The following is an 11,473-nucleotide window of genomic DNA, read 5'->3' as shown; positions in this document are numbered from 1 at the left end:
GAGAGGAGAGGAAGCAGGCAGGGGGCAGCCCTCAAAAATGCATTACCTCAACCCCCTAAAGAGCCCCAGTTTGTAATCAGCAATGGACACAGCTCTCCAGGTCGGTGGCTGTCCTTCCAGGGGCAGCTGATTGCCCCAGGAAAAGTACTCTTCCACCCTCACTGCCCTCCTGAGCTGAGCTAACAAGTCTACGCCCTCCAGCACAAAGTCACATTTCCCCACCTGGGCATTTTCTTGTCATACCCATGTCAACCTTGCTCTTGTACTCCTCTGTTTTTAGGGCTGGGCATATGGCTTGACACAGACAGAGCACCTTCTGGCCCTCGCCCAACAAAGTCATTTCACACTCTTAGGCCTCAAGGCTGTCTTCTCAAAGACGTTCATTCTGGGAGCTGGCATTTCTCTCACTAATCATGGATTTCCAGCCTGGAGACGTCTTGGCTGAGCATACGCAAGTAGCCAGCCAGAGCCCTGCAGACAGCTGGCCTTTCCAAAGCTCTCTGACGTGCTCACCCAACACACCTGAGACCTTCAGCAGGGCTGTTTCCTCCCAAAGGGCATGGGAATGGGAACAGGCCCTGAGCATCACTGTGATCCTAACGTACTCTCACACGTTGACCAAGGAACATCAGTCCCTGCAGTGTGTGTGTGTGTTCACTATATGTCCTATAAAGTCACCACAAGTAATGAATCAGTGACTACTAAACCACTGCTCCTAGGGGAAATACAGGGTTAGGTTCCTGCGAGCCTCTGGTTACAACACTTTCATCAACCAATCAATATATTAACTTGTTTTATGTCTGTTTCTGTTTCAATTTACAATTTAATCCAATTAGAAATCCAGAATTTACTAAAAGAATTTATATTAACAAAATGCTAAAAGCACCTTCCAACAAAAAACTCTAGAATCTGTCCAAGTCTAAATCACTGGACACTCCCAGTAGTGTCTCCAGAGGTTCCTTCATTGTTGAGGCTTTAGTAACCTCTGCTCATGCCCCCTGGCATCTCTGGACCACACATGATGGCTGTAAGTTGCCCATGGGCTACCGAGGCAAGAAACTGCCCTTCTTGGCCTTGTATTATAAACCATTAGCGTGGCAACTGTCAGCCACATACCGGGCCATCCTCAAAACAGAGGTTCTCACAGACCCTGAGCCTGTGACCCTCTGTACCCAGGTGCCCAGTAGGCCTTAGATCACGGAACCAGCACCCCAAAACCTCAGCATGTTTACTGAGGCCTCCTTGACACCAGATAGCTTTCTGGCATATCTTTCTTGCAAGAGGGCATGGCCTCAGCTGTCCTTAGTCCCTTGCCAGATGAGATAGTGGTAGAAGAAGTCACTCCTCTCCCAGACCTCTTGGCTACCTGGGGAGCCTCTTGGAATCAAGTGAGTGGGCAATATTGGGCATTGTACACTACATATGGTATTGTCACCATCATCCATATTACTGCTTTCGATCCCTTAACCAACATGCCTAGGATAGAGGACAGGACCAAAGGGTCAGCACAACTGACCAAACTACAGTCATTTAGTACTGGATGCCCTGGCTAACAAATGGGCCCATCTGTACCTTTTTATAAACTCTTGGGCCATTGCCTAAACGTTGTCCCCTTTGAGGTAAAGAACTCTGGGAATCACTTGCCTCACAGATACCCAAAATATAGATCAAGATGTTAGGGACTGACAGAATGGCCATCATCAAAAAATCTACAAACAGTAAATGCTGGAGAGGGTGTGGAGAAAAGGGAACCCTCTTGCAATGTTGGTGGGAATGTACATTGATACAGCCACTGTGGAGAACGGTATGGAGGTTCCTTAAGAAACTAAAAATAGAACTACCATACGACCCAGCAATCCCACTACTGGGCATATACCCTGAGGAAACCATAATTCAAAAAGAGTCATGTACCACAATGTTCATTGCAGCTCTGTTTACAACAGCCACGACATAGGAGCAACCTAAGTGTCCATCGACAGATGAATGGATAAACAAGATGTGGCATATATATACAATGGAATATTACTCAGCCATAAAAAGAAACGAAATTGAGCTACTTGTAGTGAGGTGGACGGACCTAGAGTCTGTCACAGAGAGTGAAGTAAGTCAGAAAGAGAAAAACAAATACCGTATGCTAACACATATATATGGAATCTAAAAAAAACCAAAAATGGTCATGAAGAACCTAGGGGCAGGACGGGAATAAAGACGCAGACCTACTAGAGAATGGACTTGAGGACATGGGGAGGGGGAAGGGTAAGCTGGGACAAAATGAGTGAGTGGCACGGACTTATATACACTACCAAATGTAAAACCGAAAGCTAGGGGAAAGGAGCCGCAGAGCACAGGGAGATCAGCTCGGTGCTTTGTGACCACCTAGAGGGGTGGGATAGGGAGGGTGGGAGGGAGGGAGATGTAAGAGGAAAGAGATATGGGGATATATGTATATGTATACCTGATTCACTTTGTAATAAAGCAGAAAGTAACACACCAGTGTAAAGCAATTATCCTCCAGTAAACATGTTGGTAAAAAAATAAATAAATAATGATACGGACTGGGACTTCCGTGTTGGCGCAGTGGTTAAGAACCCGCCTGCCAATGCAGTGGAAATGGATTCGAGCCCTGGTCCCGGAAGATCTCACATGCCGTGGAGCAACTAAGCCCGTGCGCCACAACTACTGAGCCTGAGATCTAGAGCCCGCGAGCCACAACTACTGAGCCCGCATGGCACAACTACTGAAGCCCACGCACCTAGAGCCCGTGCTCCATAACAAGAGAAGCCACTGCGGTGAGAAGCCAGTGTACCTCAACGAAGAACAGCCCCCATTCGCCGCAAGTAGAGAAAGCCCACGCGCAGCAACGAAGACCCAACACAGCCAAAAGTAAAATAAAAAAAAAAAGATGTTATGGACTGAATTCTGTTCCCCCAAAATTCGTATGTTGAAGCCGTAACCCCGAATGTGGCTATATTTGGAGATATGGCCTTCAAGGTTAAACGAGGTCATAAGCTTGAAGCTCTAATCCAATAGGGGGGGTATCCTTATAAGAAGAGCAACAGACGCCACAGAGCTCGCCCTCTCCCCACACTGAACAAAGAAAAGGCCATGTGAGGACACAGTGAGAAGACAGTTGTCTGCCAAGGACAAAGGGTATAAATACCTCACCAGGGTAAAAATTCTTTTTTTTTTAAATAAATTTATTTATTTACTTTTGGCTGCATCGCGTTCGTTGCTGCGCGGGCTTCCTCTAGTTGCGGCGAGTGGGGGCTACTCTTTATTGTGGTGCACGGGCTTCTCGTTGCGGTGGCTTCTCTTGTTGCAGAGCACGGGCTCTAGGCGTGCAAGCTTCAGTAGTTGTGGCACATGGGCTCATCAGTTGTGGCTCATGCGCTCTAGAGCACAGGCTTAGTAGTTGCGGCGCACGGGCTTAGTTGCTCCGCGGCATGTGGGATCTTCCCGGACCAGGGCTCGAACCTCTGTCCCCTGTATTGGCAGGCAGATTCTTAACCACTGGGCCACCAGGGAAATCTGGGATATAAATTCTTTTAGCAAATTCTAGATTTCCAACTGGATTAAATTCTGGACCGCTGTATCAATTTACATTCTTTCCTCCCTCTGTATCCAAGTTTTTTGATTTCTTTCTTTCTGATTCCATTTGCTTGTTTGTTTGTCACTGGATATAGTTTGTGTGTGTGTGTGTGTGCGGGTGGGGGGGGTGTCCTGCCTAATCTGCTCATATTTATAGATTTCTTCCTTCAGACAGCATCAAATCAGTTTCATAAGGGTTAGGGGCCTCTCCTGTGGCAATGGTTGCTTAATAAGTTTTAAGGACTCTGGCTTAAGCTGGGTTTAATTTCATCACCGTGTCACAAAAGTGCCATGGTTGCTCTTCCCTATCATTAGGATGATCAGGATTTTCACTGCAACACAGGCATAGGCAACAGAGTGGCACAGCAGAAGATTGCTGGGCCCCCAAGCCAGAGGTGGGTGGACTGAAAACATCTTCTGCTAGGGTGCTGCCACTTGCGCTGCATGGAATTATTATTATTATTATTTTGTCTTTTCTCTCTGTACAAATTCCCTCAGAATATTTTAGATTTCTAGCAGTGCAAATTTACAGCTGTGGGTTTTATCTCCATCTAATCATGAGTGGTCCAGACCTTCTGGGTGGTTATGGGGACAGGGTCGGAGGCCCAGTGACCCACCTCTTGGGCAGCCCAGGAGAGGAGGACATCGCAGGCCATGCAGGACACATGGGGGTTGCATTCTGGAACAGCGTGAACCAGAAGGGTCTGTGGGAAGCGGGCTTTGCAGTATCACGAGGGTGAGGTACCCCCTGGTTCCTAAGCAAGGATGTGATTGGCTTGCTTGAATCGTTCTGCTGGCTGACAAGGAAACACTATTCAGGGATAATAAGCAGGAATGCATCTGGTGCATTTAATAAGAAGCGTTGTTGCTAGAGGACCCTATCTGGTGGAGCAGAGTGGGGAGCGGAATCTGGGATTAGGCCGGTCGAGGCCCTCCCAGTTTTACCAGCCGTCAACTCAGCACACAATACTGCCTTTAGCCCTCACCGCACCATCACCCCCTCCCCGCGCACTCACACACAGGGGCCAGTATACCTGGCTGAGGAGAACTCAGTCCCTGGAGATGGAGGGGTGGACCCGGGGGCGGTAGTTCCCCGAACCCCGCCACTTCAGCGCTATTAGGCACCACAGCAACAGAGGGGCTGAAGCAAGGGGGCTCCATCGCAGCTGGTCGTCCCCATCCCCACCACCAACTCCTCTAGGGACTGGCCAGCAGGCAGCGCGCGTGGGCAGCGGTTCAAAAGCGCAGGCCCACATCGGCTCCAGCCGTCTCCTGCTAAGAGGTCGCCCACTCACCCACCGCCCTCCCAGCTCATGGCAGCCTGGCGACCCCGCTTACCAATCGAAGAAGTCCAGAACGACGTCAGGAACATCAGACGAGGAGAGCTTAGAAATCAAAGCGGAATTTCCAGCTGGGTTTCGGGTCGTCGCCCTCCAAGGGCCGGGTCCTGATGAGCAGCAGGAGCACAGCGGCCCGCCGCATGTCGGGACGCCATAGCTCCGACCTTCGGAGAACCCTGGAGACCGCTGCGGACCGGGAGGAAGAGAGACGACGGGGGGGAGCGGGATAACCAAGAGGAGCGGGGCGCGGACCTCGTGCTTCGGCCAAGAGCCACCTGTAAGGTGAGAACATCGAGGCCAAGGGGAGTGGGGAGGGTGGGGGTCGACCAGCGGCCCTGAGCAAGGGAGCGGCAAGAAGAGCAGCAGCCCAGCAGCTTCACTCCACGCAGCAACCGGACCACGCACCCAGCCGCTGCCCCAGAGCGCGGGGTCTGAAGCACGTCCGGCTGCCGCTGGGCGGGCCCCAAGCCCGGCGCACAACTGGCTCCGCCCACCCCGACGGCAAGCGAGCTTAGCCAATCCGGCAGGCGCCGGGACCCATTGAACGAGATGCGCGGTCCCGCCTCCTACCACAGCCCGTGCGCCGCCCAGCCCTCTGCTCCTTCTGGCGTCCGCAGTCATTCCTTGGTCAGCCCCAGCTCCAGCTCCCTGGCAGCTGGAGAGCTGGGCCGGGGGGTCGGCGGCGTGGGGCACCCCGCCCTGCGCCTCCCCTCCGCAAAAACGCAAAATGTGCTTTTCACCTGAAACAGCGTATGCCCAAGAGTTTGCTTTTTGTGGTGAAAGGAGTAATTTGACCGCCCGGGCTGAATCTGCAGTTTGAAAGATCTGGACACCTTTGAGGAATCAGGACATAGTTGACTGGTGGTCATTCCCAGACCCTCGGGCCTCCAGTGAACCAGAGCGCCTGTCCTCTGGAAGGGATAGAGGAGGTTCAACCTGTGCATTTCGTGGCCCGGCTCTGGCCCGTCATCAGGACAGAAATTGGGCTCCGGGAGCCCCCCTCCCATAGCTAAGGGATGCACAGTTGAAGTGAGGGTTCTTGGCTGACAGCATTGAAGGGGAAAAGAAGGCAAAGGTCAGTGTATCGGATCTTCAAGGCAGTGAGCCCCCGGAGAGCAGGCCACTGTAATGCTCCAGCATTCTGGCCCCAGCATGTGGGGGAAAAAAGCCTTACATTTTTGCTAGAGGCCTTCTCTTCTTTCCGCTACCCTGAACGTTGCCACAGAGAATAGAAATATCTCAGAGCAAGAGGAAATGCTTCCACTCATTCACTACCCTTCGTCCTTCCCATCTTGGTACCTTGATGAAGCAAGGTCAGAAAGAGGCTTCTTCAGAGCACATAAGCCAGATGGGCAATGAACAGATAAACCTCAGTCATGTTCACCAGCGCTGGACCTCGTGAGGCATGCCATTTAAAAGTGTTGAAATCAAAATGGATTTCAGGTTCACTCTTGGTCAACTAGAATATTCAAACAAACATTCTACCCCTTCCCCTTTCCTTCAGTATTTGGTGAGAAGAGCTGGGACTGCTTGTGCCCAGCGTATTGCAAAGCTTTAGTTGCATGGAACTTCCTGGGGTGGCTGAGTGTTTTGTACAGCTAAAAACTGAACTCTTTACCCCACCTCGACCCCTTCTCAAGCACCCCACTTTTTCTTTTTAACCATTTTAGAATCACACGTTTTTTAAATGTTTCTCTTGATTTCCTTCCTTCTCTTCACCAGCAGAGCATCTTCACACCTTCGTTTCCCCTCTCCTTTCCCCCTCTTTTTCCTTCTATTGCAGTAAGTGCTTTCTTCTCACTTACGGGGCGGAGCCACATAGAACTAAGCCACATACTTACGTGGGGGATCCCTCTATAACTAACCATCACAACAGCAGTGGGTCAGCTGAGCCCAGCCCTACTGCTCTTAATCTTGCACCCCTTGTCTCTGGTCACTCAGGCATCCTCGTAGAGACAATACTTGCTTGTCAAAAATGAAAAGGTCATTTCCGATCATTTTGTCCAAGCATCTGCAGTGTATATGGGCGGGGAGGGGTGGGGACACACTTTGCTTTATTCTTTACCCTAAACTACTCTACCTCTCACTTCTAAAATGAAAATATCCCAGTCTTGGACCGCAAGCGCCTAGCCATGCTGCTCTCTCATTCTTCTACTCTCTCTACACGTGTTCTTTTATCTCACTGAGCCCTCCTATTCCTTGGCCTCTCTAGTTTTTGCCCATCTGCACTCTCCCTCTTCTACCTCTCCCTCCTGTCACCATTGATTTGGTTTCGGGTTTCGTTCTTTTTTTTTTTTTTTTTTTTTTCTGGCCTGGCCGAGCAGCTTGCTGGGATCTTAGTTCCCAGAACAGGGATCGAACCCGGGCCACGGGCCACTGTCGAGTCCTAACCACTGGACCACCAGGGAATTCCCTGGGGTTTCTCCTCTTTTCCTTCTTTTCCTGCTCACACTCAGGCATACTAAGTTGTCAATACATCTACCACCGCTTATTCTTCTACGCTTACAACACCTTCCGTATCTCCACATCCAGTTATCACCCATAGCCAATCAACTGTTGCCTTTCAGTTCTACACACTTCTTCATGTGCTTTCAATACCCCTACCTTAGTCTAGAACGTCAGCATCTCTCACATAAATCACTCCTATAATGAACACGGCATTCTTCCTCCTCTCTGACCTTTCTTCACATTGCTTTCAGAGTGACATTTCTAAAACACAAATTACATCCCAGATTAGACCCCCTTGATGGCTTCTTGTAGCCTTAATAATGAAGTCTCCACTCCTGTCTCTGGGGAAACGCAGATGGCCAATGGGCACATGCACACATGTTCAACATCACTAATCATCAGGGAAATGCAAATCAAAACCACAGTGAGACATCACCTCACAAAAGGACACACGTAACAAATTTTGGAGAGGACGTGGAGAAAAGGGAACCATCCTACACTGTTGGTGGGACTGTAAATTGGTGCAGCCACTGTGGAAAACAGTATGGATATTTCTCGGAAAACTAAAAATAGATCTACCATACGACCCAGCAATTCCACTCCTGAGCATATATCTGTAAAAAAGAAAAACACGAATTCAAAAAGATGCATGCACCCCAATGTTCATAGCATGGTCATTTATAATTGCCAGTGTATGGAGGCAATCTGTGTCCATCAACAGATGAATGGACAAAGAAGATGTGATGTATATATACAAAGGAATACTAATCAGCCATAAAAAAAGAATTTTGCCATCGGCAGCAACATGGATGGACTTGCAGGGTATTATGTTAAGGGAAATAAGTGAGACAGAGAAAGACAAATCCTCAGTAAATTTGAAAGATTTAATAACTGGCTGAATTAAGGGACCTAGAAATGAATGTAGAACTGACTTAAGAAAGGGTAAGTGTTCAACAACACACATGCTGCAGAGAGCAGAGAAAGGGCACGGCTTATTTGAATACCACCTAATAAGTTGGTATTACTAGGTCTACAGAGCTAGTGGGCCCTTTTGTGTGCGTCTTAAATGCCAAGTTTATTGTGTATGCAGTAGAGTCATCAAAATTTTCTTACAGGAATTTGGCATGGCCAGAGTTGGGTTTTAGGAAGGTTAACTTAGCAAGTATATGAAGCATGTATCTGTGGGGAAAGACATGGAGGTAGGAGAAGGTTAGGAGACTAGGGCAAAGTTCAGGCAAGAAGTAATGGAGGTAATGATACTAAGAGTTGGCAAGAATGTGGAGCCAATAGAAATCTCATCCTCTGCTGTTGGGAGGATGAACTAGTACAACTGTTTTGAAAGATAAGTGGTGTTACCAGTAAGGTTGAACTTGGGCAGACCCTACGACCCAGAAATTTCATGTCTAGGCCTATACTCTAGATCAGGGTGACTCAGCTGTTGACATTTTGGAAAGACAATTCTGGGTTGTAGAGGACTGTCCTGTGCATTGTAGGATGTTTAGCAGTATCCTTGGCCTCCACCCACTAGACGCCAGTAGCACACCCTCAGTTATGACAACCAAAATGTTTCCAGACGTTATCAAATGTCACCCTGGTTGGGGCGGAGGGGTCAGTGCGTAAGATTGCCCTCAACTGAGAAACTACAGAAACTCTTGCATGTGGGCATAGGGGGATATGAATGAGAAAATTCGTCGCAAGATAATTTGCAAAAGCATAAAGCTGGAAACAACCCACATGTCCATCAACAGGAAATAGACACCCTGTGGAATTTTCATACGATGGATAAACTATACGGCAATGAAAACTGATTACTACGGTTGCACACATCAACATGGATAAATCTCACAAACACAAAATTGGGGGGGGGGAGAAAGAGTAAGGCAAGTAATAATACATCTAGTATAATTACATTCACATAAAATCCAAAATGGACAAGAAATAACATTATTTAAAGGAACAGTCCTCTGCCGTGAATGTATAAATAAGTGAATTTTTAACAAAGTTCAGGATCGTGGTTACCTCAGGGAAGGAATGAGGGGATGACGCAGGAAGGGCACAGGTGGGCTTCCAAGGCATTAGCCGTGTTCTAGTTCTCAAGCTTGGTGGTGGGTACCCAGGTTTTTATATTATTATGATATACCTTACATATATGCTGTATTATCTTCTGTATACATGAACCAGTTCATAATTTGTCAGGAAGTGATGCGGTCTAAAATAACGCAGGAAAATGGAGAGAAAGGCAGCAGAGTAAATAACTAATTGGATGAGAGAGAGAGACAGAGAGAGAGAGAGAGAGGGAAGGGCCAACTTTTAGGTGCCTCTTAGAATCGTTTTAAACTCATTTTCTTCATAGATTTGGTGATGATATCAATTCCTATTCTGTAAACACGCATAATTCATTGCTCAGACTTCTAAGAAATGTACATTTTATGCCTCAAAACAGATCCTACTATATGATGTGATTCACAGGACTTGATAATACCACATTTCCCAGAACACCATTGTCTGAGAATCCTGCCCTGTTAGACTTGTAAACGTGTACTCATTTGTATTCCTTGGAGTTATGAGCATCTGAAAATAGGTGGTTTAGAGTAAAAGTGATTCTTCATCATTAACTTTAGTGTCATTAGAATATCCCTAACTGGTACAGAAAACTGTTTCCAACTCCGGCACCCACCCTACCCCTCTGTTTTTCTCCCAATGGTCACCTCTCAGGTAGTGGAATAAAAGGAGATTTTTTCGATCAAATCCTCTCAGATGATGGAGCCATAAGCAAGGAAAATATCAGAACATCCTAACCTTTCCTGGACGAGGCAGAGAGGGACAAGACAGGTCTTTTCCTACAAGGAGCACAAAGTTTTCAAGGTTGAGGGACTCACTGAGAACATATTTTATACGTGTGGACACAGAAAAACCCACAAACACCCAGAGAAACAGGAAATGCAGGATTCGTCCCTGACCTGATTTAAGGACCGTCTCTCAGAGACTCAGAGAAGCCTGATACGTTAGAGCTACAGCAGACCCTTAGAGCAGCAAGCCTGAGCTTCCTCCCTCAACATGAGAGGCTTCAGGTGCATACATGTGGGTAACGTAGCCCACGTGTCCTGTTCCCTGTATACACAGCCAGCACCTCGTAGATACCTCTCAGTCCTGAGAGTATAACACTGACGGTGCCACTCAGCTCTCAGAAGCACAGACTCAGTGAAGAGGAACACACATGCCTCTTGGGGCTTGGGACACGGGGCCACCTGGGGAGTAAAGTCAGGGCCCTAGGGAACTGGAGCTCGGTAAGGGGCAGGGACACGGACTCCCAGCATGCACCAAAAAAGGCTTATCTCAAAAAGAGGTGTGCAGGCGTTTGTCTAAAGTGAACCTCCCGGGACTTCCCTGGCGGCCCAGTGCTTAAGACTCTGCGCTCCCAATGCAGGGGGCACGGGTTCGAACCCTGGTCGGGGATCTGATATATCCTGCATGCCGCACGACGTGGCCAAAAAATAATTATAAATAAATAAATAAATAAATAAAGTGAACCTCCGAAAATTCTTAAGCCCAGGTAAAGGCCTTTAACATTAACTATAGTTAATACATTAACTGTATTAACACAGAAATACACACATACACACCCTGCTGGCATGGCATGAGCCATACAGAAGCAAACCAATTTGAGGCCTTTCGAGGGACCCTACATGGATAAATTTCTACTTGGACTGTTCTTTCATTAAACAATGGTGACAAAAGGCCTTGTGCCGTTTTCTGTTGTTGTTCTAGCCATAAGGAATACCCTGTGTTACTCTAGGATAATGCATTTTTAAATGTCAACCCCAGTGACAGGGGAAAGGGTTGCGGATACCTTACACTAACTTCACTTTAACAGACCTTTATCAAGCATCTACGAAGAAGGAAACACAGTGCTTTAGGAGAGAGAAATAAATAAAAGCCTTTAAGTTCCAAACAATTCAGAAGCTCACACGTTAGGCAGCTGGGGAGATACACACGTAAATAAATAATGTTAATCTACCCTAGGGTACGTGAGGCACTAGCACAGAAAACAGAAAAAGGTATTGATGCTAACTAGCAAGCTCTCAAGCAGCCTTCAC

At 47.8% G+C, this 11,473-nt stretch overlaps 1 long non-coding RNA gene across 1 annotated transcript in view; it reads right to left on the bottom strand.

The window, feature by feature from the left end:
- Positions 1–6,143, bottom strand: part of LOC309653785 — a 35,098-nt gene extending 28,955 nt beyond the window's left edge. The window contains exon 1 of the long non-coding RNA XR_014259471.1: positions 4,927–6,143. This is a non-coding gene — a long non-coding RNA (uncharacterized lncRNA). The remainder of the gene's footprint in view (positions 1–4,926) is intronic.
- Positions 6,144–11,473: the final 5,330 nt, after the last annotated feature.

The sequence above is a fragment of the Balaenoptera physalus genome (assembly GCF_965194825.1).
Source record: "Balaenoptera physalus genome assembly, contig: HAP1_SCAFFOLD_1164, whole genome shotgun sequence".
NCBI lineage: Eukaryota > Metazoa > Chordata > Mammalia > Artiodactyla > Balaenopteridae > Balaenoptera > Balaenoptera physalus.
The sequence above is the reverse complement of the archived record's forward strand: the minus strand, read 5'-3'. Positions and strand labels throughout refer to the sequence as shown.